Source organism: Sciurus carolinensis, chromosome 8 (genome assembly GCF_902686445.1).
Source record: "Sciurus carolinensis chromosome 8, mSciCar1.2, whole genome shotgun sequence".
Lineage (NCBI taxonomy): Eukaryota > Metazoa > Chordata > Mammalia > Rodentia > Sciuridae > Sciurus > Sciurus carolinensis.
In genome coordinates, this window is record NC_062220.1 from 120143475 (window position 1) to 120148778 (window position 5304).

Consider the following 5304-nt stretch of genomic DNA (forward strand, 5'->3'; position numbering starts at 1 on the left):
TTTAGTTTTAACAGGACGACTAGGAAATGTTTTTGAGTGTTAGAACTGACTGCAAGATTCTACCCAGAATTATTTCAGTTCACTTCTCATTCTCTAGTGAGCTGCCTTTATGAACATTGCAAACCTAATCCAAGGTAGTAAGAGTCCAAATACCAGTCAATGCTGCATCTCTGGCCTTCTGTAGGAATTCATCTTAGGGGAATCTCCCTGAGAGGGCTCAAGATCATTTTTAGCAGCTAGGACCCACTGTAAAAACAAAACAAACTCTGGGATCTTTTTACCATTGTCTCCTAATGGATTTATGGTTGTCATAAGAGGTCTGGAGTTATAGCTTAGTGGTAGAGCATGTATTTAGCATGATCACAGCCCTGGGTTCAATCCCTTTAAAAAAATGTTGGCATAATAGATTGCAGGAAGGACCAAGCCAAAAGACAGCCCAGCTATGACATTCTTCCTTCACAGCATTACATGCCTCAGTCCCTGGTTACTCAAGTAAATCAGCCAAGGTTCCAATTTGCCTGCTTTCTTTCCACTGTGGTTATGAATTCCCCACATTCATGATCAGTGTAGGTGTGCATCTCAGTAACTGTTGTCTCAAAGGGGTTATACAAAGACATAAGTCTGCCCACCAGATTAGTGCCAGACACACCTTGCTCAAAGAGAGTTAGCAACAACCAGGGTACCATCCAGGCAGCTGTCTTTGAACCCTCTTCCAGGGACTGGACCTGCAACCCCACCTCATGATTCTTTTTCATTAACAGGCAATAAAATAAGGAACCATTTATTGCTCAATTATCATACAAGTTTGTCAACAAGTTTGTAATTGATTCCCATGGACTACCTGTACATCAAACTGTAAGGCTCTCATTATTCTCCCCAAAAGCCATGTTTCAGTCAGTATCCCATCTTTGCTGCCAATACTGTCAACAATCATCATAGGTGTTATATGCAAATTTGCCTGCAACAGTTTTATGGATGCTGGTAGATACAATACTCCTGGGTCAAAGTCAAAGGGCAGTTTATTATAATAATAAAAGTATTCCAGTGAATCCTCGGGATGTTGGGGTAGGAGGATTGCAAGTTTGAGACCAATCTCAGTAACTTAGTGAGGCCCTATATCAAAATAAAACATAAAAAAAGGTCTGGGTATGTGGCACAGTGGTTACACACCCCTGGGCTCAATCCCCGGTACCAAAGATAAAAATAAAAGGTAGCCTGAGGACCTGCATTTTCTTGCATTGATTCAAGTCCCACTTATGATACTTCCTACAATGTAACTTCTATGTAAATAGTTGTTATACTGTATTGTTAAGGGAATTATGACAAGAAAAGTCTGTATTTGCTTAGGATAGACAATTTTTCAAACAATACTTTCTGTCCACTGTTCTTGAATCTGTGGATGCAAAACCCACAGATATGAAAGACTGACTGTAAAATTACCAAATTATCCTGTAAAAACCATCATCAGTTTACTCTTCTGACATTGTTTAAAACAACAACAATGACAACAACAACAACAAAATAATGTCAAGTCCAGGTTTTTCTTTTTTTAAAAAATACCTTTATTTTTTTATTTATTTTTATGTGGTGCTGAGAATCACAACCAGTGCCTCATATGTGCTAGGCAAGTGCTCACCACTGAGCCACAACCCAAGCCCCCCAACCATTTTTGTTGGAGAGAATGTCTGCTGGATTCTACATGACAATGAAGGTTTAAATGTATCCTCCCTGAAAATTACAGGAAAGCTGAGAAATAGGTGTTGTTAAAGATCTAGTGCCTACTATCCATTCACTCACACTTACAAGCACCTATTAGGTGTCAGGTACTGGGACTCCAGCAGTGGAGGGGACATGTAGGCAAGGCAACATGGTTGAGGGAATGCAGAAAGGTGGGAGTGTTCCTTTAGAAAATGACATCTGGAGAGAGCACTGAGGCCTTTACACAGTAGGTGCAAAGACCCTGAGGCATGAAAGGACTTTGGCAGGTCAAAGGTACCAAGAGGAGACCTTCTGTTTTGAAGTTAAAGTAAGATATGAACCTCAAGCCCTGGTAAACTAAGGAACTTTAAACAGTTTGGGAAGACTAGTTCACCAGATCCTCCAGGGCTGTAAGAGGCAAAAGATTCCACTAGGAAATTGGAGCAGAACCTGGAGAAGTAGTATTCAGGTAGCCAGGGAGAGGCAGAGGAAGTCAAGAGGCAGGGAGGAGGGGGAGGAGTAGCCACTAGAGGGGCCTTTGGTCTGGGACCATGGGAGTTTCAGCATGCATTTCTGGGCAATTAGGTTTTTCTATGAACACTCATTTCTATGCTGGTCCCATCACAGGGCCCCTGGAGACCAGCAGCTCAGCAGGATAACATCTCAGTAGTTCCCTAGTTTCCTCAATTCTGTTCTGAAACTGGAGGGTAGGGGCGCGTCCATGATATGTGTCTTTGGATGCCACAGCTGGGGCAGGTTGGATAGAAATATCGCAAGAAACTGTGAGTCACAGGCATCACCAAGAAGACAGTTGAAGGATCCACCTCCTTCCAACCATTAACCCAAGTACCAGCCTTTTTACCTGGGAGCAGGTCGCCAAGAACCAACAAGAGCCCAGTCTCTGGCTTCAGACTCAGTGTTCATTTCCTGGCTCTTCTGGAATTGGCTCACCCCTACAGGGTCTTTAGAGTTACTGCTGTTCATGGCCTGGTCTGAGGATTGGGAAAAGAGCAAACGACAGGCTTGAGTTTTGCTCTGTCTCTAGTTCATTGGGGCATGACCTTGGCCAGTCACTGCCCCTCTCTGGGCCCCAGTCTCCTCCTTGGACTAGACAAGTGGCTTCCCAACTTTTAACATATTTCATGAAATACCAGTGTTACATCAAAACACTCTGTGACCAAGTAACAATGAATGGGGTTCCCTTGCTGCAGGATTATGTAGAGTCTCTTTTTTACATCCTAAATTTCCCAGAGGGTACATACCCTGCTGTTTGTCAGGCTGGTCTGATCAGGGTACCCCACTGTATAACTTCTCACCATTGGCACTCTGAAGAGCACACCCCAGGATGTGCTAGACGAGATTCTTTGTTAGGGCATTCTTAGCTCTGTTCTGAAATTTAATTTAATCTGTAGAAACATCCATTTCCCATGATGCCTGCCTCCTGTATTTATGCATTTTGTCATCTCCAGTGCATGGTGGATTCATTTCTTTTTATTTCTTTTATTCAAGAGTATTCTCTGTTTAATACCTTGTAGATCTCAGCAGATGCTCTGTTGGGTGAACCCATAAATGTAAATTTTCAGATAAGGGAGAGCTAATTGGATTCTGGTCTCTCCACTCAACAAGCCACCTGGGAATCCTCTGGTTGCCATTGACTATGTGCCAGAGTCATTTCATTTCATAAAAGGACAAGGACATACTGGTGCTTAGAGCTGAAGCCAATGACTTCTGTTATGTTGGAGATGATCTACTGACTGCTGATTCATTTAAAATAAATAGAATTCTACAGAAGGGATGGGATGTCACCTCTAAGATTAGGTTAAAGACTGTGGCTTCCATCCTTCCAGCACTCTGGGGCTCACCTTCTTAGGTCACCAGCTGTTATGCTATGAGGACACTCAAGAAGCCTATGGCTGGCATCCCTGTGAGTGAACTTGGAGGCAGATGCTCCAGCCCCACTCTAGCTTTGAGGGCTCTGTACTCCCAGCCACCAGCTTGACTGAAACATTATAAAACCTGAGCCACAGGCACAATCTCGGCAGTACCCAGATTCCTGACCCACAGAAACTGAGATGACAATTTTTTTTCTTTGGTACCAGGAATTAAACCCAGAGGCACTAAATCATTGAGCTATATCCCCACCCTTTTTTTGTATTTTATTTAGAGATAGGGTCTTGCTGAGTTGCTTAGGGCCTTGCTAAGTTATTGAGGCTGGTTTTGAATTCATGATCCTCCTGCCTTAGCCTCCTGAGCTGATGGGATTACAGGCATGTACCACAATGCCCGGTTCTTTGTTGTTTTAAACTGCTAAGTCTGGGGGATAATTTGTCATACAGCAATGCAAAGCTAATAAAATTGTACAATGCTTTCTACAACCAATGTATGACTGATTCTATTAAATCTGTTCATTATATGTGAAATGTTGAAACTTACCTGTTTGTGACATGCTTCTCTCTCCCTGCTACTGAATGCCCAGTATCCTCTGATGGCACCTAGGAGTATGACTCATGAGATGGTGTATAGACAGGAAGTTCACATAGCAACTGGGCAAGGAGGTACCATGCTCTACCAAAAATCAGTCTGATTAATAGGTTAGTAAGGTGGAGTGGTTTGTATGTGTGTCCTCTCATCTCTGGGTACTGGCCCCTGGTTTAATAGCCTGGGCTCAGATCTCTGCCCTGGCCTGGTTCCCAAACCACTGGAGTCCTTGGTTTTTGTTCTGTCCCCACTCTGTATGCTCTGTACAGCCAACTACACCCAGGCCATATCATCCCACCATCTTTTGCCATTCCTGCCCTAATACCTCCCACATTGTTATTTGTCTCCCATAACTGAATTTGGTGGTCACTAAGAGCCCACAACCCAACATATGCCCATTTGGGATGGGGTCCCTTCCTCTACAGTGACCAAAGGATTCGAGCTCAAGTGCAGAAAAGGGCAAGCTCACTACCAGTGTCCACAAACAGTTGTCAATGCACATAGAACACCTGGTATGCTGCCTGGCATACTCTGAGTACCCCATAGATGGTGGTTTATATTGCTTCCTTAGTTGGTCAGCTCAATTGAAGGTGTGAGTACGGGAATGATCTCCAGGCCTACTAATATATCTTTTCAATGTGGGGGGTGGGAGGGACAAATAGCTGTTAGGATAAAGGCATCAGGTGGGAGACCAGGCCTACTAAAAAAGCCAGTTATGGCTCAATCAGCCCCCTCAAGGGCCTAGGACAGCTGAGGTTGCCAGATGACCAGGATTTCCAAATACTTCCTTTTTCAGAAGTAGAATTTTGAAATGATCAAATGAATTCCAGAAGAACCCACTATCTGGCCAATAAGTGGAAGGTACAGGGAGGGTTGGAGTTCTACCCTGTTTTTCCCTATTGGTCCCACGCCCCACACCCTACCCCACCCTCTTCAAGAACCACAGACTAAGCTCCAAAGCTCTTCTATGGGGGTTGCCTCTCCAGGTCTTGCACAATCAAGGTCTGAGTGGAAGTATTGGGGCCTGGAAAGCAGTCCCAGCTATAACTGGCAGTCAAGGACCTGGGTTTCCATTTGCTTATGCTGAGAATTTAGGAAAGAGACAAGAATTCTGCACACAGCTTCACA